The sequence below is a fragment of the Neodiprion fabricii genome, chromosome 3 (assembly GCF_021155785.1).
Source record: "Neodiprion fabricii isolate iyNeoFabr1 chromosome 3, iyNeoFabr1.1, whole genome shotgun sequence".
In the NCBI taxonomy this organism is placed as follows: Eukaryota; Metazoa; Arthropoda; class Insecta; order Hymenoptera; family Diprionidae; genus Neodiprion; species Neodiprion fabricii.
Window position 1 is genome coordinate 2,086,539 of NC_060241.1, and position 27,484 is coordinate 2,114,022.

General features: G+C 39.3%; 2 protein-coding genes and 1 long non-coding RNA gene across 4 annotated transcripts in view; 1 reads left to right on the top strand and 2 right to left on the bottom strand.

Annotated features, from left to right (window-relative positions):
• Positions 1–27,484, top strand: part of LOC124178035 — a 108,550-nt gene that overhangs the window by 64,612 nt on the left and 16,454 nt on the right. Inside the window, exon 1 of one of the 2 annotated variants that reach the window (XM_046561112.1) lies at positions 22,346–22,404. The exons of the other annotated variant lie outside the window; for it this stretch is intronic. The gene's annotated coding sequence lies outside the window, so the exon portion shown is untranslated. Of the gene's footprint in view, positions 1–22,345; positions 22,405–27,484 lie in introns of those variants that run through there. 2 annotated transcript variants of the gene reach the window in all.
• Positions 1–27,484, bottom strand: part of LOC124178034 (tyrosine-protein kinase transmembrane receptor Ror) — a 125,145-nt gene that overhangs the window by 59,845 nt on the left and 37,816 nt on the right. The gene's annotated exons all lie outside the window — the stretch shown is intronic.
• On the bottom strand, positions 914–27,254 carry LOC124178046. The gene is made up of 3 exons (XR_006869712.1): positions 27,227–27,254; positions 25,409–25,415; positions 914–1,223 (listed from the first exon to the last, which is right to left on the bottom strand). It is a non-coding gene; the product is annotated as an uncharacterized LOC124178046 (long non-coding RNA).

Genomic DNA, 27,484 nt, shown 5'->3' on the forward strand with positions numbered 1-27,484 from the left:
TTGATAACGCGGAAATCGTTGAAGAGACCTTGACGCAAATGTTGTTTATTTGAAGCTCAATGCTGCGGGATATTTTGAAATTACATTCTTCGGTTTTACTTTTACGCATACTTTTCGTGCAACTTACATGTCGGATTCATTCGTAGATAAATAACTCGCTTCGTAAGTGAAAAAAAAGTCCCCCCAAATTCGTAACCAGGCTTATTTTATTCGTGGAATTTTTACGATAATAACGATGACTTTGTCGTTGTTTTCAATGAAAAATTTCTTCTCGACTTTCATCGTGCATAGATTGATGCATGTCGCAGAAATGAACAAACAGCTGTGTGGCATTATTTTCGCCTATATTATCCCTTTGATATCAGAATTTAACGAATGCACGCTCATTGACTTGAGTTCAGTTACAGGTTGCAGAATGCATTGTCTTATTTTCATTTTTTTTTGGTCTAGTCCCTCTCCTAATTTTCGTCATCGCTAACTATCGTTACGTTTCGAATGATTTTCTTTCCCGTGAAAACATGTTGTTTCGGATTTTTTTCTCTTTATTGTCGGAGGACGAGTTGTATGTGAATCAGTGGGAAATCCAAACAATTAACATCTTCATAATTCCTGTCGTCGTCGGGGATTGATTTACCTCCGTACTGAAAACAGGAATTAACGATTAAGCGGTTGACACGTCAAGAATTTCATCCGTTTCATATAGATGGAATCATATTCTTTTAATATGAAAGTTCAAGCCGAATTACTTGCAACTTATCGATCTTCGTTCAGGCGATCGTCTTCCAACCAATTTCTTCCTAAATTCCACATTCCTTCGAATGAAAAATGAGAGATTTCACCGCAATCCTTTGAAAATTATCGTGGGATTGAGGTGTTTCGGTATATGGGGATTTTCGAAAAAACAGTTCAACAATTTTTCATACAAGCACAATTTTATTTTCAATGCAACGTGTCTCTGTGCAGGTTGGATACATATTTTTGGTAATTTTATTTCTACCGTTATCGTAAATTCGGATTTTTTGCAAAACCTCGGGTTTCGAGGTCCGAAGTCGTGCTCAAGCTGTATCGAAACAGAATGTCGTAACGCAGACCTTCGGTAAAATTCTTAACTACCCTGGTTGAAGATATAGATATATATGATTTGTATATGCATATGGAATAATAATTAAACACGGCTTGATTCTTCGATCTTAGATCTTCTCACTACTTGATCTTGATCTTCGCTACATCCAAAATATCTACATACACCGATTCCTTTGATTTTGAACTGCCCTCGGAGCCAGAAATGGCGATGGCGTCTGTGCCTGGACTTCGCCGCATGTGAGGCTTGGCATTGACGGCCGGCAAGACAGCGGCAACGATTGCGACGGTAAGAATCAGCCAAAGCGTGGCGGACTTCATGCTGCGGAATCGATGAAAATTACGATTAATCATTTTTCGAGAAAACTCACCGGTTGATGCGATTTTGAAAACCTCGGAGGATTCCTTTTTACGGAGAGCCGAGGAGACGTGTGACTTACGTTGATGGTTTTAGCGGGTCAACGAAGGTTTTCCCCAACTGTTCTCTTTGCCCGTTTTCCCAATCCTTTTATACCTGCTTATTTACCGCGTCGCAACGCCACGCGTCTCACGATTTTTGAGTAAAATTTAAAAGTCCTTTGTTCATTCTTTTACGATCGGCAGTAAGCGCATCGCGACCGTGTCGAGTGCCCGGGAATCGGAGAATCGAGTTTCATGAAAATGTTGTTACAATTTATCCATGGCACGGCTTATTATTTTAACGTCTTCGAGGTAAACTGTTTTAAAAAAGAAACAAAATTGTCTCGATATCCGTATTATCTGCACGGCTGAAAGTAGTTCTCTGAAAAGTTGACTCTAACGTTATTTTTTTGGTAATGTTCAACTTTTGGAACGCTTGACTGCGAACAAAATTTCAATTGAAGTTTTTGCCAAAAAAATAACGTGAGAGTCAACTTTTCAGAGAACTACTTTCAGCCGTGCAGATAATACGGATATCGAGACAATTTTGTTTCTTTTTTAAAACAGTTTACCTCGAAGACGTTAAAATAATAAGTCGTGCCATAGATAAATTGTAACAACATTTTTATGAAACTCTTACTGCCGATCGTAAAAAAATGAACAAAGGACTTTTAAATTTTACTCAAAAATCGTGAGACGCGTGGCGTTGCGACGCGGTAAATAAGCAGGTATAAAAGGATTGGGAAAACGGGCAAAGAGCACAGTTGGGGAAAACCTTCGTTGACCCGCTAAAACCATCAACGTAAGTCACACGTCTCCTCGGCTCTCCGTAAAAAGGAATCCTCCGAGTTTTCAAAATCGCATCAACCGGTGAGTTTTCTCGAAAAATGATTAATCGTAATTTTCATCGATTCCGCAGCATGAAGTCCGCCACGCTTTTGCTGATTCTGACCGTCGCAATCGTTGCCGCTGTCTTGCCGGCCGTCAATGCCAAGCCTCACATGCGGCGAAGTCCAGGCCCAGCATTGGTGTCTGCAAGTGATTTGGGTGTAGCGGGTCCGATCATCCCGACCAAGTAGTGAGAAGATCTAAGTTCGAAGAACCAAGCCGTGTCTAATTATTATTCCATATGCATATGCAAATCATATATATCTATATCTTCAACCAGGGTAGTTAAGAATTTTACCGAAGGTCTGCGTTACGACATTCTGTTTCGATACAGCTTGAGCACGACTTCGGACCTCGAAACCCGAGATTTTGCAAAAAATCCGAATTTACGATAACGGTAGAAATAAAATTACCAAAAATATGTATCCAACCTGCACAGAGACACGTTGCATTGAAAATAAAATTGTGCTTGTATGAAAAATTGTTGAACTGTTTTTTCGAAAATCCCCATATACCGAAACACCTCAATCCCACGATAATTTTCAAAGGATTGCGGTGAAATCTCTCATTTTTCATTCGAAGGAATGTGGAATTTAGGAAGAAATTGGTTGGAAGACGATCGCCTGAACGAAGATCGATAAGTTGCAAGTAATACACGTTACGTTTTTGGCAAAAACTTCGACTTTTGGAACATTTGACTACATAAAATTTCAATTGGGATTAGTATTTTACGTCGGAAATTATATGCATTTTTTATCAAATTCTTACCAGATTTTAAAGTTTTCAGCGACGTGCTGAGTTTCACAATTTCTTGTTCATAGTGTCAAACCTCCGCAACACGGATTCTGCTGAAACTTCCAGGGGTGTTTGGTCCCAATATATGGAGCTTCCGATTTGTATAGTTTCATCCGTTGGGCCGTTCTCAAGTCGGATCAAATTGATTCTATAAGCCGTTGAATGACTGAAATGCCCTAATAAACGAAATTAACCTGTTCTGTATTTTTGCTTTTTGTATTAATTTTCATCGTTATCTCTCAAAGTTTCGATAACTCATTCTCACAGATTCAAGGTCAAACGGATATATTGTTATTTCAGAACCATAATAATGTATAAACTGCAAATTTTCTATAACACGATATATTTCAAATCGATCGAAAGAGGGCCCGACGGATGAAGCTGCGCATTAGAAGCTTCACATTTTGAAGTCCGCCGTTGGTATTGAAGAGACAAAACGGAAAAAACAAAAAAATTGGCAATTTTTTTTTTATGACCACGTCTTGTCGAACGGATCCAGTGAATCAAATGAATGGAGCGGTGGTACGAAAAATGCACTTGTTGTAAAGGAGGTTTCACTTTCACGTGTGATCACTGCCAGGACTATTCTACCTCAAATTTCCATCAGCTAATTTTATTTGCAGTTCACTTTTGAGGTACTTGTTCTATCTGATTTTATTAATAAGTCGATCTCTAGTTAACTATAGATCTAGTCTTACTTGGATTTATTTTTTCATTATTTCAACTTTTTGCAAAGCCTTATTACCTAGGCGGAAGATTCGTCAGTGTTATTGAGATAATTCGCTGTCAGGACATTTATAATTATGATGAAAAAAGAAGAAAAAACATCGCACTCACTTTCACCAAATGCATTCACTTGCGCATTTCGGATTCTTCTAATTAACCCTTTCATTTTCAGGTGCGAAGGTTTCCGATATTATTTTTCAATTCAATCGTTACTTGAATACATATTTTATCGTAAACGTGGTTTCATTTTTCTCCAGCCCTTATCTTTTGATCCTTACATCCCTCAAAATGCCTAACATACACGCACTTTCGGTGAAATTGTAAAGGTCGTGAAGTAAGAGGAACAAAACCTCCCCCTGTGTTTGCGCATAAAATAATGATAAACTGTATGCTTTATCGTATACACAATATTATCTGTAGATACGGTTAAATCCGAGATAAAATTGTCAATTAAGAGTATTGATTCGACACCCTTGAATTGCATCCGACACCTAGAGAGTTAGAGGTTTTGACCGCCGCGTCAAAATGTGGTTCGAAAAGTTTATTCTGCACATTGTTATACGTTGGTTGGACCATTGTCTTTCCTAAATTGGCTCCCATTGTTTGTTGATGGCATCGCTAATTACCTAACACTGTTCGACCCCTCCTTCTCGGCACCGACTTCCAAAGGGTTTCGGGATTTCCCAGATTGTCTGGAATTAATTCCTACAGCTTTGCTCCACCCACTTCGTGATACTCGGGTTGTAATCTATTACGCCTAGGATCAGTCTCCCTCCCCTTCTCTCTCTCTCTCTCTCTCTCTGTCTTTCATCGAACGTTCTTCCGAGCATGGTTGCCATCGAATCGAGCCGCAAAGGGAGAGCCAAGCCGGAGAAGCGTGATCCTTTCCTACACTCTAGCAAAAGTCAAAGCTTCCGCCTTGAACTTGTCGTCGTTGGTTCGCCGAGCTTTCGAGGTCCGTTGGCGAGACAAAGCCTTTATGCTTCGTTGTCGCGGGCATTGCGCACTTCGCGTTTCGTTTCGTTAGTTCGCCTTCGCCCAGACGACGATTCTGCGGCGACTCCGTTCTTTGAAAGTCCGGCGCGGCTCGGCTGCTCGAATCTACGCACGAATGGAAGGGTACAACCGTACCGAGTAAAAGGTACAATGCGACATGCGTTTACGAAAACTTGTCCGCTTTACATGCTCGCCACTATTGTTCTCGTTCATCGTCGTCGGTGTTTAATGGTTACGGTACGTACGGTATTTTTCGCTGCATGGTCTCGAAACCAATGCACGCAGGCGAGCAGCTTCTCTTTCACCGTAGTTGCGCCGATCTTCCAACACTTCCATTACACCTACAACCAGACTTGGCTTCGCTGCAGCTTTGAGGGGGGAAAAGTTGAGTGAAATCACCGATTTACAACCCGTAGATCATCGGTCGTATCGATTGTCTACTCGTGATAAAAATGACGCTATCCAATCTCTTTCAAAGATGATCGTGAGCCTTTGAGCTGGGAATTGAAAATTGCTCGTACAACGCGACTCGGAGTTTGACTGCCTAAATTTATGTCCCCAATTCTCTATCCACCGTTCCAAGGTACGATAAACGGTCAAACTTTTCTAATAGAAACCTTCCGTTTGAGCAACTCGACGTCAACTTATCACCTCCTCCAGCTTCTCTCCCCATTCCTTTCTTCTGCACTCACGCGTGGAGGCTAAAGGGATGATTAAATTTCTCGCCGAGTCGAGATCTTCAGAATCGCATAAGGGACCAAAAACTGGAACCAATTGTCTTATCCTCTCTCCTCATTCTCTTCCTCTCACAGCTATTTCAATACGATAGCTACTCCATTTCGAATTTTTAGTCGTCGGTTTGTTTCTCCGGAAGCATAAAGTGCCGGATTTCCAACGTTCAACATGACGGACAAAGTCCTTTACCTGTAGCTCGTATAATCCTCCTCGTCTTTTCGTTCTATCCACCAAGTCGCCACTTTTATCCTGTCAGCTTGTGAAGAAGGGTAAGGAACGCTGGACGCCCGGCTACCGTTTCAGATTTTGTTAACTGATACCGAAACTACGCTAACTAGCTCTGTGATTAACGAGCTCAGGCTTCCAACTTCGACCTTGAAGGGTGCAGCAGCTACGCATCGGTGTTCGGGACGCGTGCAGGCCGAATGAAGGATCGTTCTTTCTCTCTCTCTCTCTCTCTCTCTCTCTCGTTTCTATATATATTTATACGTCGATCCGTCTTTTTAAGTTTAATTTATGATTGTTTCGGAAGCAGAATTGACGCTCATTTCTTGCACCAAGTCCAAGACGGCAAATCAAAAACCTTCAACACCGAGGATAATTAATTTGTAAAAGTCTGACAAAGCTCGCGAAAGACTGAGACGGTTATTTTGTCGCGACGCTGATTACCTGCCCTTTATCTTCACCTTCTCACCTTTATTGTTTATTTATTCCTTTTCTCTATTCGTCTAATCGTTCTTATTTTTCTCTGTCGCGGCATCACATTTATGCATACAACGCGATACTCTTTAACGTTGGACTTTTAATCAAAATCCTCTGTAGATAATGAGATTCGACGAATAGTTTCATAAACCTGACACCCGTATTATCCGCAGCTGTATCAAGTCGTGCGGACAAAGTGTTATTTAATAGCCTCAGATTATACAGACGGGCAAATAATGAAACGAGTAAAGCGAGCCAAATGACTCATGAATATTAATCCATTTATGAATCGTTTTACGTTAAGAATATCGAAATAACAATAGGAAAGTGTAATTCTATTTCAGAGGGTGAAAAGCGTCGGCCGATTCAAAAGTCACCCCCTCCCAGATTTCTCGTTTTTCCATCCCTTTCTCCTCTAATTCTCATACGTCAAACAAACGAGGGTTATAAGGATAATAAGGAAAAAAAGATCGTCGTTCGGGATAAGCACTCTGTAAAGGGGTGCAGAACCGTCCTGACGCGAATACATCTAAAACATTTTGTGATAATGACCAGAGAATAATTAAAATCTGATTTATAGCCTCATTACGAAATATTATAGGTATACAGTTGGGCTCCCTCAAGGGTTTGTGTTTTCTCAAAGGTTGCTTCGGCGTGTATATTATTACGCCTTTACGTTGTACGGATCGAGGGTGTTTTTTTTTTTATACTATGAAAAATCACACCTTCGTTGGGTCGACGAAATTACATTATTCAGAGCTTGCGTATAGTCTGATTATAAACGTCGCGGTGCCAATTCCAAAAGGGCTTTACACTTATTTTACGTCCTTTTCGCTTTATATAGCTATCTGAAATCAAAAGGGTGCATAATTTCTTTTTTTTCTCTCATTGCCAACCGTTCCATACAAAAAATTTATACGATATACATTCTTTTGGCTTTGAACATTTTTTTTTTCTTTTTCCAACACTTGGCTTGAAAATAAAGTTACGGAACGATTGGCAATGAAGGAAAAAAAAATTATACGCCCTTTGATGTGCTGCTAGAATTTTATCATTTCTCACGTTATCAGAAATGTGATTTTTACCAAGAATCGCATTCGTTTTGCCGAAAAATAACCTATACCCCATGATTTAATCACGTTGAAGTTAGTATCGTTACCGTAACGATTCATACTGTTGAAAAACCGTTATTTCGCAATTTTGAAATTGTCTGACATTCGTTAAACCTAAATAAAACCAAAAGACACTAATATTTCGAAATCTTAGTTCCTTAAAAATCATTGTAAATTTAAGATAATACATTTCTTAAATCCATGTCAATTATATCATCGTACAGTGGATTACAGTTCTGATCATTTGCCGAAGATTATAACCGACGGTAATTGGCTTACGGTTTATCGACCGTATTCGTACTGTTTGAAAAGCCATCTAATACGTATCCGCACACCGCTGGCTTTCGGATCTTCGGAAATGCTGGTGGGGAATTGATTGAGCAAACTTGTGATCCTCCCGGCTTAGGAGCGGTGACTGTGCAGAATTCTGGATCAGAGTAATTACCGATTGCCATTTCGAAATTATTGCGCTGAGCGTTGTCTACGTACGTAGTATCCTCTTACCTTTTCTTTTTCTCACCTTTGATCATCACCTGCGTGACTCGCTTACTCAGACGTCGTAAAGGGGAACGAGTCATCCATTTCTATATATATATATATATATATATGTAAGGTGCATTCGAGTCGTGCACTCGCTTCGGCATATACGTACGATAATTACGTAGGTGCGATTTGACCTTTCGTGGCATATCGTTGACACTGAGCAGACACGCGATGAAACGAAATAAATGTCTCCCCCTCTCCCCTCAATTTACATTCACCGTCTCATTAGCTCGGTTTAATTGCACCCCGTTGTGCTGTTGCTGCTGTGCTTTTTAACCAACCTTTGACGGCTCGCCGACCGCGGCTAATGAAGATATTCACGTTTGTCTTTTATTGTACATTCGGTATGCCTAGGCGTGTCCATTTAATATCGTTGTGTAATTAATTATCAGAGCAAAGTGTTACGGACATTCAGGCTTCGAAGCATTACCGACGTCAAGGTAGAAGGAATCGAAACTGAAACAGAGCTTTTTCAAAATCATAGGCATGAGGTTTAACCCTTAGCTGACAACTTTGTCTGGTATAACATTGCTGATATCTTGAGATCGCGCAACGAAGCAATTTAATATTTTTACCTGAATTATTTTTTATGGGGGGGGGGGGATTCACGTAAGTGTATTTCACGAGACGAAAAATGTCGCAACGATAATTTTTAATTTGGAGGTAGTAAAAAAATGTTTTAAAAAGCAGAAGTTTTCAAATTACGAAAATCTCGATTAAAAATCTTTAAAACACGAAGGACCCCGAGGTGCCAGGTAAAGCTTAATATATCTCTCGACATAATTTTTTCAACCTGTCCGGCTGACTTGTCCTATAAATCGTATACCGATGAGAGACGAAACTCTGTATATAATGTACAGTGTGAATTTTTTAAACGATAGACAAGTCAGTCATCTGGTATAGTTTAATGCGCACGCGCGACAATTTGAGAAAGGTTGTTTGCCAGGGTGACCAACCGTCGTGAACGTAACCTTAAAAATTTTATACAGTTGCCGGTGAAAATTTGTCAAATAAAACCTTCCAACAGCGGCCATCCTTGGGACTAAAAATGTTGTCCGTTATTGAGGAGTGTCCGCTATTCAGAACAATATTAAGGTGTGAATTGTGCTTCGGGAGATTTTTAGACTGTTGGTTGTAAAGAAGAATCCGTTTAGCGAAAAATTTCACTGTACTTAACACCGATCAGCTGTAACAAAAATTTTTCAGGTTACATACATCGCGGCGAATTGTCGTCTAAATTTGCGACAGTTGGTCACCCTGGGAAACAATTGCTCTCGGATCGTAGCGCATGCGCGTTAAAATGTAGCAGATGACGAACAATTATTTCGTGTCAGGAATTCACACTGTATACTATGAATAATATCAACTCCGCGAAGATCGTGTCTTAAAATCCTTTAAAGTGGTTCGTGCTTTTTTTTTTTTTTTTTTTATTTTTTTTTTTCTGTTTCCATTCGCGCGTGCGAGTATCGAATCGCATGGACGTGAGGGAGCGGACAAACGCCGGATAAAGGAGGCCTAATGATTCGTATTCAAATTTCTGTCGGGTTTGGGGGAGGATAAAGAGGAGGAGGAGGAGGAGGAGGAGGGTCGGGGTTTTGAAAATTAATTGAATTCGAGGCCAAACATGCGGGGAGGGACGAACCCTGGAATTATACGGAATCATTAAAACTTGTTCGCTTGTTAGCGAGCGAGTCAGTGAAGTTGCTGTTGCTCAGCTTCGTCGTTGTGGCGCTACGATATCATCTTCCGATGCTGCAGGGGAGCTAAGAAAAATAAAGGATGTTTTAATCCTTTGTGTTTTATTTCAAGTTTCTTTCTTTTTTCAGTTTTTTTTCTTTTTTACTACCGTTTTTATTCAAACCCTTCAACTCGTTCTCTTTTTATTTTCTTGGTTTTTCTTGGTTTTTTTCTCTCTAACGGGTTAACGGGAAAACGACGAATACGCTTCACTCCAATTACGAACCCTGTTCAGCTTGTTCGGTATTTTTATCCCTCTCACTCTGTGTTTCCATGACGATGTACATATATTTTTTTTCTATATAAATGTGTACAGCTAAATAAAACCATAAGAACTAGTCGCTTCGCGAAGATGTTACAGACTCGGTATCATTTTATCATAATGATACTTATAAACTATTCATTCCTGCCGAATCGAATGGTGTGACAGTGTTTTCATAGTGATCGGAAATATTGTTTCGAATTACATTCATCTGAATATCCTACATTGTCGATAAATTTAATGATTCGATAAAAGGCGGTGGATGATTTATTCGGTTGATCGTAAGTTCTTTGAATTATTTAAATTATCTGTATTCTTAACATCTTCTACTTTCTCTCTTTCTCTCTCTCTCTTTCTCTCTTTCTTCGCCTTAGAGCCAACTCCATCAAATCTTTCATGTAACCCTCAGCTCATGTATTCCATATAATGCGTATATATTATAACGAATATAATCCCCGCATATCTCGAACACGTCCGATCCTGTCATCGTCGCGTTTATTTTAATTGGAATTTTTATACGACAGATATCCGGTCGTGATGTTAATTTCGTCGCGGTCACTATCTTATTATAATACAGTCAGAGAGATCGTTTTGCCCTTGCCCAATATTGCCTCTGATCTAATCCGCGTGTTATTATATCCAAATATAGGTATAACGGGAGTGAAAATTTTCAGATATATTTAATCGTCACCGCGATTCGTAGAACATACCCATCGTGATTTACACCGTCTCTCATTCTGCACGTATAATACTTGCATTGTCCGTAAACTTTCCTCACTTGTGTAATAACGTAATACTTACCTGGATTACGGGGGAGAAAAGAAAAAAAAAAGAAAAGAAAAAGGAAAATGAAATGGTGTAAACAAGTCAAGAAAACGTTGAGTTTTTCTCAAAGAAGGGCGAAAAGGGGAAGAGAAAGATTCCGGGGTCCTGTTGATCCCGAGGCTGAGTCAAGATTTACACCGGCGATATTGCGAAAATAATAATATATCAGGCAATTTCCGGAAGCAAACAACTTTCCTTGTCGACGTCGTTGACGTCATACGACATGGCGGAGAGAGAGAGAGAGAGAGAGAGAGAAAGAAAGAAAAATAAAGAAACAAAAAGAAACTGTATCGCGAATTACATCACGGACGTCAAATAAACCGGCTGTTTGAATCACGCGGGAGGAACAAACATAGCCTAAAGGTATTATTTTACCATCAAGAATACGCGTATACCTGTCCAATCAATTCTTGGTACCCGATTGTGTGACTTCGATCATATCAGAAATCGTCCTTACCCGTGTAACTTTTACGCCTACGCTGCAAACAATCGCTGAAAAGGCAAATATTATACTCATCCAACTTTTATCACACTGTCTTAAGGTCACGTAACAGTCCTACCTTTACCGACTGAGCAAGCTCACCCTTTTTCTTCGTATATTAAATGAAGAAATGAACGGAAATGGTTCAAATTTTCACTTATCTTTCAAAAAAAGCTTGTGGTTTTTTACATCCGCACTAAACAGCGCTTGAATACCTAGATTGAGAAGTGCAGTGCGTATAACGTGAAACTACCGCCATTCGGGTGAGTATTTTCCCCTCGGTCTGTTTGCTTTGGGCTGGTTGCCGACATCCCTTATAATAGCTGCCGTTACTGCGGCATTGACGTTAGGTGCCACCTGATACGTTTGTTGACGTTTCGAGGAGCATGACTAGGAGAGTTTTTGCCCTTTCCGAGAGCTTCATGGCTTCAAGTGTCGCCGGGATCATGACGGTATTTGCCGAGTTCACACGCCGTTAACCTTCTCATTCACCGACGCTTGGCTACGTAATCGCATTCAAGAAGCAACCGTGAGGTCACAGACACGGTACCTGCACCCATGATGCAAGGAAACAGCCTCAGTCTCCGCATATCCAAGACGATGTCACAGAAGTCACGTAAATAGGTTACTCATTTATTTCCGTGTATTCTGTTTACCGAAAATACCGATCTACGACGATGCAAACACCGAGGAATGACAAAATATCAAACCTACACGACATCGCATTGGATACGTTTTACGATTGGTTCAAATGAAGCGCGTGTGCGCATCGCTTCACCTTATTTCCTTGCATCGTGGGTAGGTACACCGGACAACGTCACGACTGTTATCTCAGTTCGTTTCTAGAGGGATAATATCTTCTTCTTCTCATACTTGTCTCAATATTACCATTGTGTACCGCGTGTAGACGCACACGCGTCTCCAATCGATTCGATCCGACTTCAACTGACCCACGAAGATGGTGTCATGCTTCCATGCATGCACGGTAATTTAAAAACGTTCATCTCTCTTGTTGGCTCACGGCTCGTGTGACGGAGGCTTCTGCATCCATCCAGCTGTCCGATATCGTTCAAGAAATCAACCTCCAACGCCACTCCCATAGCTTATAATAAAACATAACCCATGCACCTTTTACACCATATATATGTGTATGTACCACATATACAATCGTGCAACATACGCACGAGTATAAGGTACAAGACATCCAGGAAGTAGACAATGGTCGATCAATTATCTTGTCAGGACTTTTGACCTTGTTCTTTGTCGTTATTATTATTTATGTTATTGTTATATTGTGTATTTTTTATTGGACTCTGGAACATGCGGCTTCGTTCATTTTCTTATCTCTTCTTCTCAACATCTATGCCTGTAACACGCAGAATACTGTTACGTACGTTTTATCGACTCATACAACGTTCTGTAACGCGTTACTGTTCACTGAAATTGGTCTGTGGATTAACTTTATAAAAATTTTCACGCGTAATCTAATGTTGGGAAAATCAAGTCTTGAGAAAACAGTGACAAGCTCGGTGCGTTTTTTTTTTGTTTTTGTACACAGCTTTTACCACATCTGGACAAACAGATCGTGTTCTTTCCCCCTTTTTTTTCCCTACCTCTTTATCTTGCAAGGCACGAGGCTAAGAACTGATTAAATTGTACAATATTTAGCCAATAACACGCCGGTTGCAAACGTATTATTTTCAAAAACAGAATTTCAAGCTAAATCCTTTTAACCTGAAGATTGGAACGATTTTTTTTTTCATTTCTGATCCATCTTTTACCAGATTTGTCAGTTGGCGAAAATCAATATCGTATTAATAATTATGCGTAAATTTTTAATGACCGCAACGAGACGTTTCTAACCTTGGTTTACACAGTTTTTTTTTTTTTTTTTTTTTCTGACCAGACTGTACGTCCTTGACTCGCGTGTACGGGAGTACGCCCTCAGCTTGGCATCGAGTACTTTTGAAACAGTAATGGTTTTATCGTCACTATTGCAGCTGTGCTGTGCTGCAATGAATGGAGGTTAGGGAGGCAGGGAAGAGGACCGAGGGGTATCCCGGGGGAGAAATTGTCTTTGCCAATTCGCGTAATTGCTCCAAGAGTCGGCTGGTAGGCGACGGGGGGAGGGGGGTGAATAACTCGCTACAGTTGTTCTTAAATGGGTTCGTTTCAGCGTTGGATCTAACGCATCGGAAAAACGGTCATATTGCTCCGGGTCCTATGACTATTAGGTTGGTATTACTTACACTGGCAAATCCGGTTCACAACTCCGCCTTTATCCGCACCACTAATTTGATATTTCCATTAGTTTCCTAATCCTGGAATTTTCCGAACCATCTGCCATATATTCGTGCTGCTTTCTCTAATTATATACATTCCATTTACTCTGCACGCTTTTTCACTCTCCATTTTCACGAACCGATACAATCATTTACTTTTTTAGATATATATATATATATGAATATATTTATTTATTTACTTACAATTGTAACTTATTTTTTCGCACACTCTTTTAACTCGAATATATACAGGTAAATTTTCAACCGCGATGATATCTCGCCGAGTGACGAAAATGTTTCACAAAGATTCTACGAGATGAGGAAAAAGAAATTGAATTATTTTTAGTTGGGTGTGTGTGGGAAAAAAAAAATCACTTTTATTCTTCGTCGTCTGATTCGTTGTAAAGATCTGAGAAAGCAATCTTCTCCCGCGAGCAGAGTTGAAACAAACGTAAATAAAAATCTGAAAACGAAGCGAATGAATGAAAACAAGAGAAAAAGAAAGAAGAAAATCAAAAAAATCTTGGTTGAAAAGACGCAATTTCAATGACACAAAGCGGTTAATTATATACAGCTACACTGAATGATCGGCGAATATATATATATATATATATATATATATATATATATATATATATATATATATATATATATATATATATATATATATTTCGCAAAGTGTATAACACGTATAGTGTAGATGTATATATATATATATTATAATTTAATGTGTAGGTATATAAAAGCTTCGGACTCGAGCTTTTAGGCGCGGTTGCTTTCTGCACCAGCAGGGATAACGAAATATAATTGTCCACAAATTTTTGGAAAGGTTGTATATACGTGTTGGTTGAAATTTTCACCGTCAGATTCATTAGCGAGTGGAAAATTGGGGGAAAGCGGAGGGAAAGCTTTAGGAGAAAATCTCTAACTCGATTTTATCCCGCGCGGTGTAATTCAATAATGCGCTTTCGCCGTGCGAACGGAATTTCAAAACAGGAATGTCAGCGTCATTAATTCCCACGAAGCCTTTCGTTCATTTTATCATATTCGACTTTATCGGATACGAAAATACCATTTTTATTACTCTGAAATAAATTTTAGTAATACCGATTGCGTGATACGATTTTTGAAAAATCGTTCAAACTTCCGATCGATTCTATAAAATGTTCTATATGTATATTCACAGAGATCATAATTTCTTCTCTATTTCATGTCGATGAAAATTATCGCGCAAAAAACTGTGTTTTTCCGACTTGTCTTTTTTTTTTTTTTTTTTTTTTTTAGCAAAATTATGATAAATTACTTGGTGAACAGAATCGGAAATGGAGGAGAGAAAGAGAAACAGAAAGGATGGTGAAAGAAATTCACCAACGGAAAACAAACGGGCAGCCGTTGTTTGCACGTCGATGAGAAAAGCTGTCCGAACGTCTCTGGATAACAAAGCTTATTTTAAAGCTCCTGGTGCATCTGCAAGCACGGGGCTCGCTTTGCCTCTCGTAGCTAAGCTTTTACCGCCTTCGGCCGACGGCGAAATCTTCTTAAAGCAATTTGTATCCATGGAATAAAAATACACCGAGTGAGCCATCATCCCGTTACTGCGGCCGGATCAGGGAAGATGAAATCTCGACCGTTTCACCTACGCGACTCGTATCTTTAGTCGACTTTTCTTTATCGGCTTCGATGCCGCAGAGGCCACATTAGAAAGTTTCGAAGCTTGATATATGTGTATGTATATATATATATATATACAGACATATATTCGAATATAGTCGTTGCTGGAAGAGGGATTATAATCGGGAACAAGAATTTTTACATTCAATGAAGCCATTTCCGGCGCACGAGGTGAATTCTTATAATTCATCCGGAATTTTGTTCAACATTTTTCTTCATCGTGAAGCGATAATAATATTAGACGAGTGTAATTTTTTTTCAATACTTTGATGAGAATTTATAATGATACAGGAAAATTTAGTTTCCGATTTTGGCAATTATCCCGCAATTTTTAACGTGAAATTGAATTTGCGATGCACATGAAAGGAAAGTGGATTGAGTTAAATTATTGGACAGTTGGAGATACAGTTTGAAATTGAAATAAAGTAAATTCGATGAGATAATTGGGAAGAAAAATCCAGGTGTTGTAACGTTGTGTTTATTCTTACGGTAGAACGAACGATGAATTTTTTTTCCACGAGAAGTAGAAACTCGTTCCCTTTCATTTGTGGATAAAAAAAATCACGCGCAAGTTTTCCGGTGGCGGTGGAAAATATTATTTATAGTCAAGGTGTGTTTACGTGTTGCTGAGTACTAGGCTAATTAGAAATAAAAAAAAAAAAAAAATGAGGAAAAATACAAGAGGTAAAACAAAATGACGCGAGAAGGTTTCGACGCCTACGTGAATCGCAAATTTTCGTACACCGCGACTCGAAGCACGACAAGCTGGCTGAGATATTAATGGTGTGAGGAAGAAAAACACGCGTATGCTAAATATTGATGCATATTATACACACGAGCGAAGACTGGACGATCGAAACATCTGTCGTTTTAACTTCAGGGCGGGGTTGAAATTCCGAAAGCGTATAATTCCGAATTTTTTTCGTGGCGAAACTCCGAGTAAAGAAATCAGACTTTGACGAAATGTCAAAGTTTCGAATGGTCCGAAACCCGAAGCTTAAAGTTCCGAGAGGGAAAGATGCTGAAAAAGCACAAGTCTGACAAGTCAAAGTTTCGAAAGTGTGAAAGTGACGAAATTTAAAGATCTGAAACATCGTAATACCGAATGATCCAAGATTTTCAATTCTGCAAATTTTCTGGTTTGGTGAAATTTCACCACTTTGATCTTTTTTTTGTTTTGGATTTTCGATATTTTTACCTTCGGAATCCTGGTCGTTCTGATTTTCGGTTTTTCTCATTTTTTTTTTACACCTACTCGTTGATTAAACTACGCTGTGTGAGTATATTTTAATTTTTGGAATTTCACACTATCGAAACTTTATTTTTCGGAATCTTGCGTTTCGGAACTTTGACCCGTCGGTTTTCCGGCCATTCGAAACTTTGTTGTTTCTCCAAAGTTTGATTTCGTTACTTCAAGTTTCGCCGTCAAATAATTCGGAATTTGGCGCTTTCGTGAATTTTCAAATTCGGAACCTCAACCCCGCACCTCAATATCAATACGCAAATCAATAACGCGAAAGGAAAATACAGCCAAGGTTCATATTGTATAATAATATGTGTCGTATAAATGGAGGACAAGTCGGCAGGTTATATTTGGATATTCTTCTTCTTCTTCGTTTTCTTGCATTTTTTTTTTTGTGTCGGAATTTCAGGCTGATCGTTAGAACACGAAGCTTTTCGGTGCGATGGAAAAAAACTTCGTCACCGTCATAGCGACATTCGTCATTTTTCTCCTCAACTGGTATCGAAATACGAAACCGCTACACGCACGTCGAAATTCTACTTCAAGCCTTGTGTGCGCGGAGGCGGAAATTCAATACACTTTTCCCCTCTCCCGAATGTAAATATGAAAAAAAGCACGTTTTTAGGAGCCTGCGTCGAGGGGTGGAAAATGAAACTTGAATCAGAGATAACAGCGTGCAACCGGCAGACAAGAGAGTTAATTAAACCCTCTACCTACCACGTGTATGTTATATGGGGTTGAATTACAACGTGCGCATATATATATCTATGTATATATATATGCATGTATGTATGTGTGCACGTACACAATCATGTCGCCGACCCTCGTTCATCTCTCGATATTCAAACCGTGAAACGCGTTTTTATCATTATTCAATCCATACGCGTATCAATAATTTCTTCGTCGATACAAACCCTTCGTGCTCCTCGTCAGTTGGAACGAAGAAAAAAAAAAAAGAAAAAAATTTTCTTTTTCGACCTTCCTTCTTCCTCACAATTATCGGTATTCCAATTTGTTTTGTTCTCTTTCTTTTCCTTTTCGTCAAAATCTTCTCTCCGTTTCGCGAAGAGAAAGAAGAAAAATAGACAACGTAATAACAGTATTACAATTGCGTATGTATGCCGTTGGTAATATTCTAACTCGTAAAATCGACTGATTATACAACAAACAATGGTGGACGGATTTAATCTGCGATCCTGTTCGTTTTTTTCGCACAATAATAGATCGGACGGATAGAAGTGACGATGAGAAGTTGAAGAAGGCGGACGACGGTATATTTTTACAGAATGAGTGACAAAAATAAAGATGGAGAGTGAAATAATAATGATAGTAATAGGCCGGCGCCTCACCTTGATCCATATAATAATATGCCTACCGTCACCTACTTATGTATACAATATACGTATATATAAATCTGAGGAAGGGATCGACGTTGTTTAAATCGCTTGGTGGCGTTAAACAAAGCGATTTGCAAAAATAGCGACCGCTTAACAAACGGCAACGCGGTGCGATAACGACTTGGCGGGAATTCAGCTCTCCTCGATCTCTCTCCTTTCCAACTTCATTGTTTTCATCCGTGTTCCGAACAATTTCATTTGTCATAGGTTTAGGTTTAATCTTTTCACGCGATTTTTTTTTACAAATTTTACCAAGAGTTTTTATAACGCATTAAATGCACGTTGGTATGCACTCCGGAAACCGGATGTTATTTCTATACTATATATACACCTGGAATTTGTGTGTGTGCTTACATATACATGCAAATAAAGTACCTACCTATTATGTATACAAATATGCACGTAGCTACTGCATACACGAAGCTTTTGAGGCGTACACGAGAAAGCGATTAAGTTTTCTTTCTCAACCAGGAGTCATTTCTCAAGTGGAACTTGAAGCAAAATTTCATACAAGACTCTGTAACTCCAGATATTTGTACACGTATATTATTTTATTCATCCGCAAAGACTTGTTTATTCTTATTTGAAATTAGCAAGTAAGATATTGAATATTAGATAATTACAATGTATGTGAAAAAGCATTGCTTAGATCTCTGCAGAATTTTGTTTTTTACAAAAGTGTCGAAAGACTCTTTTCTGAAAATTTTGGTGAAAAATTTGAAAAAATTTTCAAGCTCGATAACCGAAGACAAATTATAAATAATATTCTATGCCAAGGACGTATTGATTGTAAAAACCACTACCGTGCCATTAATGTTTTAGACGACAGCTTCGATTGATGGTAAAAACGATTAATTTAGCATAATTTCGCACCGATTTTTATTTAAGAAAAGAGATACAGAAGAAAGCGAAAAAAAAAAATAAAAAATCAAAGACATCGACCTCAAAGTTGAAGCTTAAAGATTTCAGGGATATTAGATGATCAATAAACGTTTAGGACAGTCTGATTGCGGTAAACGATATACAGCTGGCATGAACGTGGCGCCGCTGTTACCACGGTGTATATATTGCGTATACATATATATACATATATATATATACTTATATGCATAAACGTATAAATTCTGTTTTAACAACCGTTCGAAAATTGAGAAAGAAGAAACGGAATTTGTTCTGGGAATTGTTTATAAATCTAATAACAAATCGCGGTATTATACAATAGGTACACAACTCGGAAGAAAATCGTGAAGCATCACTACTCTGGTAGTTATTTTTCTGTTTTTAATTTCAAATTTCCGCGAGATTTTGATAAATAAGATGTTAAAATTTGAACGCAATTACCACAATGACTAGAGGAGAAATCAAAATAGAAGTTACGAAGGTAAAATTCATAAGGAGCCTAACGTTTTCCATCAAATTTCAGTAGATTAGCGTTGGGCTTGTACGTTACACGCAGAGCAGCATGCACTTCGAGATGCTATAACGAGTTATTTGGAGGAAGGATGATTCGGTGCTTTTGACGTCCACCTGTCCTCGGTCTTGTACAGGGCGTTACTCTTCCTCTTTATCGCGATCTTCTTACTCTGGTCGTTCTTCTCCTAGCTAGTCTCATCGTCTTCCCTCTTTCTCACCGAACGGTTACGACGAACCTCGTGTGTCACTAAACTAACGAAAGGCCTTTGCGTATTTCGGTGTGCAGTATGGCCTACATTTTAACTCGGTCCATTCCCCCTACGGATGATCAACGCTATTCCATTATAAACCGATGTCCGACATCGTTCACGAGATCGTCAGATATCAGGCGACGTTTTCGTATCGTGTCAATTTTCATCGCGACAATTGATCACCGGTATCGAAACTCGATGCTTCGCTTCGTCGCGAAATGTACGACCTGTAATTAACGCTCCGGAACCATCGTTAAGTTTGGTAACTTCATCGTCGTCGTATGGAACGACTGTTGCTTGTAAGGGAAAGTGTACCGGTTATCGACACGTTTAGATCCAATTACTAACCGTTTTTGTGTTAAAAATTGTTAAATTTAGGGCACAAGTTGTGAATTTGTTGATAACTAAAACCAATTGCTAGAGGGTTAGACACTAAAAATTTATTTTTTCGTAACATTGGAACCAAGAATCAAACAGATACAAACAAAAATTGTTAATAATTGGGATAGGATCGATGACTGGTACACTTACCTTGGGTACAGTTGAAAAAACTGTTACATGCTATGTAGTGACGGTCTCACTATCAATGAATCGGAAAAACTGACGTGGTCAGGCATTGAGGCCATCATAACAGGCGAGACGACGTTGATTGATTTGTTTCAGGGAACTGGCAAGGCGGTAATGTAGATATTTAGATCATGTTCGCGAGTTTACACAACAATGCTCGAAAGCTTCATGATGGGGTAAATTTTACTGAATACCGGATCGATTTCTACACTCGTTTCCCGACTTCAGGAAGCGACTCTTCTCCTGCGAGTTGGTGTCAATGGAGATTTCGAAGACCGGTGAACTCGACCCACACGGAACACTCTTTCCATTAGAGGTCCATACAGGATCCACGTTTCCGTAAAAGATCCATATCCGTGGTAAATCTCTGACGTCTATCTACACAAATCAACGACATCGACGGTCAGATTGAAACCGGTGATTTATATCCATTGGTTGTCTATGAATATCCACGCACATAATTGTAGGTACTATAGACAACCGCCAGGAGGTGAATGGTCTCAAATCACGGCCCTTTCGTTTCGCACGTAAACTGGACTGGATGATATAAAAACAACGTCGGTTAAAGGTATTCATTTCTTTCCCATAAAATCCATGATATCTCCAATGAAGATCTATGTGGATATCTACTAGAGTTCTGATAGATGGTTCAACGCGCGAATATTTGGATCTCTAACGGAGCCTTAATGTAGTTCATTTCGGTTGAAATGGATGGTCTAATAGAGGTGTATTGCATATCCATCATGGATGTTCACGGTACGTTCATCGGAGGTAAATGTTCCGTGTGGGGAATGAGTTACACACGCGTTGTGCGTTCGTGAATAGAAACTGCAGTTGAGTAGTCGGTCACCCCGAGAAAAAATAAGAAAGAGAGAGAGAGAGAGTGACTGAGGGGGGGGGGGGGGGAGGGAAGGTGTTTGGCCCTGCAAGCATGCCGAAGTCGGAAGGCGTTTTAACGCCGGGCATTATAGATATATAGATGTGGGGAGGGAGAGGATAAGTTTGTGTATAATGTACACGTACAACCCGTGGCGTCCAGAGTTTCTGGGTGTAATTTTAGATTTGTAAGATAGCGGCGGTGAGACGGAGAGAGGGTCGGGACTGCCGGATGAAGAGAGAAACCGAGATGAGAGTAACGCGAGTATCGGAGAGCCTGAGAGTCGGCGCTGCCTAGTGGACTCCGGACGCTCTGGGAAACGCCACTGGTCCACACTCCACATCGCCCGGCTATACTAACTCGGCTTAGAAGCTCACCCCCATCCGACTAGCAGCTTCGAAGGGTGGGTTTCTTGCCTCCGCGAGGAGGTGGAGGAAGACCGCGAAGCTTGGGAATCAGTTTTTTCGATTCCCTTATCCATCGGTGTGCCAAGTGTCGCGGTTACGGTTCGAAAGGGAGAAACTACCGCACCTTTGGTATTCCCTATTATCGTTCAACTCAAAACGTGAGTGATAACTAGATCGTCGACACCGTGCATGTGTGGGTGTGTTTGTGTTTGTGCTTCATCGAAGATCGTACCTGACGTTTTTTGTCAAACTCTGTTATCTCGTACGAGTTCCAACGATTCTGTCATTGATACCGATCGACCAAGTCAGCTATGGTGGGTTTCTAACCTGTCGGTTTGACTTGGACTTTTTTCGGTTATCCCTTGTTTTTAGTCGTTATAACATTCCGGTTTTAAATACCGGAAGTAAGTTACAAATAATTTATATCGCGCTTGTCTTAAAGATATTGGCTGGGTTGGATTTGAAGCCAACCAGAAGATCAGAAGCGCCTTAAGCTTGCTGCCCTATGTTTACGCTGGGCTGTCAGGTATTCAAGCAGTCGGGCATGGTGTGCGGTTATTTTCGTCGGGAATTTCGTTTAACCTCTGCATTTCTTTCGACTTTGTCGCTTTTATTTTTCTCTCTTCAATTCTCCTTATTTTCAAATCTACTTCACCTTTTTTGTAAGTGGTAAAAACACTGAACAAACATCGGACAACGTTCGGTACTGTCTAATGTTTTACCCTACGCGATGTTCACGGAGAGGTAACAAGACGGTCGATAAGAACTCTTTATTCCGGTACGAACCATTCAATCGTCTGCAATATCAGTCTCGATGTTAATTGGAAACGTATGTCATACGTATAATCTACATATTTTGTAAACGTACGGTTTTTCAAGTTTTCTCGAAGCTTGCAGAGCGGCACTGTTTTCTCTCTCTCTTTTCTCACCCTCCATTATTATCCTTCTAGCTCCTCTTACACGGTCTGAAGATATGAAACTTTCCAGTCGAGTTTCTCACGCGGTACTCGGACGGGTAAGTTTGTCACGCGGAAATACAGTTTCGAGTTTGACATCGCAATTAGTCAGTCGCTGCGTGTTACTTGCTGCATGTTCTCGTGGTAGGCGACGCGCTTAACCTCATTATTAAGTAGCTGTCCCAAAGCTTTAATGGAAAATCATGGTGTCGGTGCATGCACGAATCCTTCGTGTGCACGTGTGTATACATACATATACCGATTGTATAGTTAGTCGGTGAACATGAAAGCCCGACGATCGACGGCGACAAAAGCTTGTCGTTCGCTTCTTCCCACCTTTGATCCCTCTTAAGAGAAAAATCTTTGAACTAGGACGCCATTTTGACTCGGAGGCCCCGCGACGCACCGAATCGAGTAATCAAAGGTTGTTTAAACCATGTTTAAACTCAATTGTATACGCAGTTTACGGAGGGGGATAAGGGCCGTGGTTTGCGCTGCAGCAGGGTGTGACGTAAGCTTTTTAAAGCTCGATAAATGCGATTCGTGAAAACTAAGACGCCAGGCTAGCCAAAGAAGAGAAGAGTGTTTGTTGTGAGTGGCTATGACTGCGATCTAAAATACGTACGGTATAATGACATCGGGTAAACAGAACTCTCCGTAAAACCTAACGTTTATCCTTCTCCGTCTCATTCTTCTACAGTTTCGTTAAACTCAACTTATACCGTCAGCGTCGTTAACTCGTCAGACGTTGGTTGAATATCGATCGAACGAATAAAAGACGAAGTTTTAAATCGCGACTTTAATCAAGATCCAACGTAAAATTGGAACGAGATCGACGTAATTGTGAGGATACAAAGCTCGTTGTATTCGTTAAGGAAGAATGACCAATACTTTGAATTGTTTTTGATAATCTGACTCCAACCTCTCCATTGAAACTTTACGTCGCAAAAGCTTCGAGCTGCTTCAACTTCACATCGGATCACGGTGTTGTTTCGACAAATTTTTCAAGACCAACTCGATTCGCGGATCACTCCTCGTTACTTGTGAAATTAAAGGAACCAACGACGCCACGCCGAGGTTGCAAAGTTGTGTTTGGAGAGTTTGGAGGGTTCCCATCTGCCGCCACTGACCTCTTCCTTCTCTTTCCCTCTAACGCCACGTCAGATAATAATATCAGTAATGCTCCATCATCGTAGTGTGTATAAACGGGTCTGTTTAACGTCTACTTTTACACCAACGCCAGCTCGTGCGATGTTTAAGTCACGCGCGTTTTACGCATAGGTACGTTATTATACGTAGGTAGGCAGAGGGACGTGTGTTTTCTTATGCATGTATGTAGGAAGTATGAAGGAGGAACGGAAGTCGTTCGAATTTCTCGTTTCTACTTATATATGTACCTAATCCATTCGAATGTGGTCTATGCATATAACTGCATCGCCAATTATTTGACGTTTCCATTTGCGGCCGAACAACATCGGCGATGCACTTTAAACTCACCACTTTAAAATACCCCTTCGCTATATTATACTCGTTCTATTCTTACGGTTCCTCGTCTTCTCAGGATCCTTATATCAGGAAACACAAACGATTCAAGCATCTCGTTTTTACCCTTGGTTCCAAATCCAATAATCAAAATCAGCACGAAAACTTCCGGCTTCAAAAAGCTTCTTGAATATTTTTTTAATTTTCGAATTTTTCTTCTTGATAAAAAAACATGGGGAAAAGATGTGTTTTAGAGTACCTGATTTAACGAAAAAAATTTCAACGATTTTGGAAACGTCCATTCTTCGTGTAAAGGATATTTCGTGTCGCCACACTTTATCGGAATGACGGAAAAATTTTGAAAAATTAGAGGCACCGTTTCTCGCTGGAACGAATGAAAAAATCTATTCGACGTGAAAATCCGAGAAGGTGAAGCCGATGACCCGTTGATTTGACGTGGAATGCACCGTATATATTTACATGTATATTTTACCCCCTGAGATTTACTTTTCCGGAGCTTTGCAGTCCGCAGGCGTGTGTAAACCGTTAAAGATCGAAGTTCGATTGACCTTCGATTTGGTTATTATAGTGCTTGCCAATGAGCAGCTTGTCGGGCATGGGGGAAATTTAAATATAGCAAAATGATGGGAGGGGGTCGAGCTTTTGTCAAGTAAATATTATGCGGCAATCCGATCATTCCATTACACTGGTCAACAAAAAACAAAGTTTTTGTTTTTTTCTGAGTCTCTGAACGAATAAATTTTCTATTCTAAACATCGAATAATAACCAAAACCTTCGCTTGTTACTTGTAAAGCTTGCTTTTATCTTTTTTACGTTGATAAACAAGTCTTGAAGTTTTTCCGTTGATAGTAGTAGTAAGAAAAAAGTATTTCTTACATTATTACGTACGTGAAAGAAATCAAAATCTTACATCTGTAATCCAGACTGAAAATTTCTGATAAACGGATGTTATCGAATTCGCCCCGTGCTGATTATGACGTCACATCATTTTTCTTTCCTCGTGTCTCGATTATTCTGATTTAGTATTTGAAAAAAAAGCTCCGTTCATCTACCAACTGTATTATTATAGATATCCAAATGCTTGACATTATAAGTTTGATTCAATGTGAAACTTTACACGTAACTTATAATATCAATATATTCCGACTGAAAGTTATTATGTCACGGGTATGTTGTATATTGTTTAGTATTATTAAAAACGAAATTTGTTAAACTACGGTAAACGGAAGAGGTTATTCCCCTTTTTCTTTGTGACGACTTGTACGTTTTTTTTGTTTTTTTTTTTCTTGTTATCGATCGTCTCGTCGTTGATTAATCGCTATGCCGTCAGCTACATGTAGAAACGATCATAACTTATAACATGTTTCTTGTCGAATAATGCTTTGTGAAATAAAGCTACCGCGGATCGTTCTAAATTGTTCAAGGAAATTTAAGGTGTTGTTGTGTTTTAAGTAAAAAATTTTTTTTTGTTAATTTCACAGTCCCAAATTGAGTAGTTATCAAATCAAAAATGGTTAGAAAAGAATATTCTAAAATTACAATCGATCAACAATTTAAACATCGCAACTTAGGCATACATTAATTTTATAAACTCTCACAGACGATCTAGAAATAAAATTTCCAAAAAATGATTGATTTTTAACTCGACGGTTAACAAATTATCAATAAACCTAAATTTTTTCAACAATTAATCGAATCCAATCGAGATTCTTGATGATGTTTTATGAAATTTACCGCGTACTTTTTGAGAGCTTTTATCACTGCGCTTTGTCGTCGTTCCCGATTTGTCGAAGAATTTTATTTCTTATTCTTTCCAAGCGGTGTCCTATAATTGGTACCTGACTGATTGTAGGTATGACTAAGACGCGGCGAAAGAAGGGAATCTCAATCAAATTCTTGAATGTATAACAGTTTGTTTGATCAGCCAGCCAAGCCCATTCACCACGCTAGGTCGTGACTGTAAGCCGCGTGCAGACATTATTTTATACGATATTATCTCCCGAACTGGACTATTGAAAACAAATACAAAAGACGTCTTAGCTCTCCTTCTTCGTCTCCATTTTCTTCTTCTTCTTTTTTTTTTTTTTTTTTTCGTCCGATAGATCTGCACAGCTAAAAATACTGCGACGACTCGAGCTTTAAACTTTTTCCACGCGTGTATGTATAAATTTATATTCTCATAGTATAACAAACTTACTGTCTCGTATACAGATCATGTGCAAACGTCTTCAAAACAATGACATAGCGAAGTAAAGAAGAAGAAGACAAAAGAAAGAAAATCATAAAATCCTTTACTCGCATATTTTTTACGAGTTTATCTTTTCCTGTCCACGAAAATAGGGAAAACAAATTATTTTTCAAACACGCGGTGGGCTACAATTTTTATTGTTATACGTTGTCATTATATCGCAGGTTTGCAAATAAGAGGGTAACAATTATTATTGTTATGAAAGATTGTCAGTCAGACAAAAAGTTTGTGTCATTTATATAAAGTTGAATTATCGTCGTTCCTGCTTTTGGAGAATTAATATAAATTACACCTGATAATATATAGAAACGTATTTATCTTCCGAAATTTTCGGAGCGGCAAAGCTTGCACGTTAAGAGAGTGGATGTCAGGGGATTTTTCCCCTCCTACAAACGGAAATAAAATCTGATTGTGACCGAGCGTTATTAGATTTTCGTTCACGTATGCTTACGACGTGTGTGTGTGTGTGTGTGTGTGTGTGTGTGTGTGTGTGTGTGTGTGTGTGTGAATAAAATTCCTTCGAATGTTTCTGCGTTTTTCTTCTGCTTGAAAGCAGGGTTTTTATACACAGACACGCGTAGATTATCTTACACGTACATTTGAATTTCAGATAATGAAAAATAGAACAAAGTACGTGGGGAATAAAAGAAAAAAATTCACCTTTGAACCAGACACGCAACTAAAGCCAGGGCTGAAGGATAAGCTTATAAAGCTCGGGTATTTTAAAATAATTTCATTATATTGAGTTATAAATGTTTTTGTTTGGGAACTGTTTTACTTTCTTTGGCAATATGTTTCGCTAAATCCAGCCGTCAAACTGTAAGATGAAATAAATTGTATAATAATTCTTTGATGGATTTTCTACAATCTCCGTTAGGTATGTTTCTGAGAAACGTTTAATTCATGATAAAAATCTAAGACAAACCTTAAGTGGGAAAGATTATTCAAATTCATGGGGAGGGAAAAAAATTAGAAACTGAGAAAATGAAAAATTTTACACGTTGATGAACGAATATCGAGGAGGGTGTGCTGAATTATTATACCTACCTGTAGCTTCCACGTACGACCATGCACCTGTAATTACGGGGAACATTGAAGAACGGCGTCAAGTTCCGAGATGGTTAGTTACGAGAACACGTGTGTATCGTAGATATATTTACGTTACATGTATACATACGCATACACGAGGAACGTGTTTACTCGATGTTTGTAATTATATACCGAGGCGCGTGATCCATCCTCGCTCGATTTTCTTCGAAAACAAATTTTGTGATCGGGGAGAGTTAGAGGAGACACGTACGTATGATAGGAAAAGCACAAGTGGAGAGCGATTAAAAGCGCAGACAACAAAGGTGAATAAGAAAAGGGTGAAGAGTTGGGCAACATG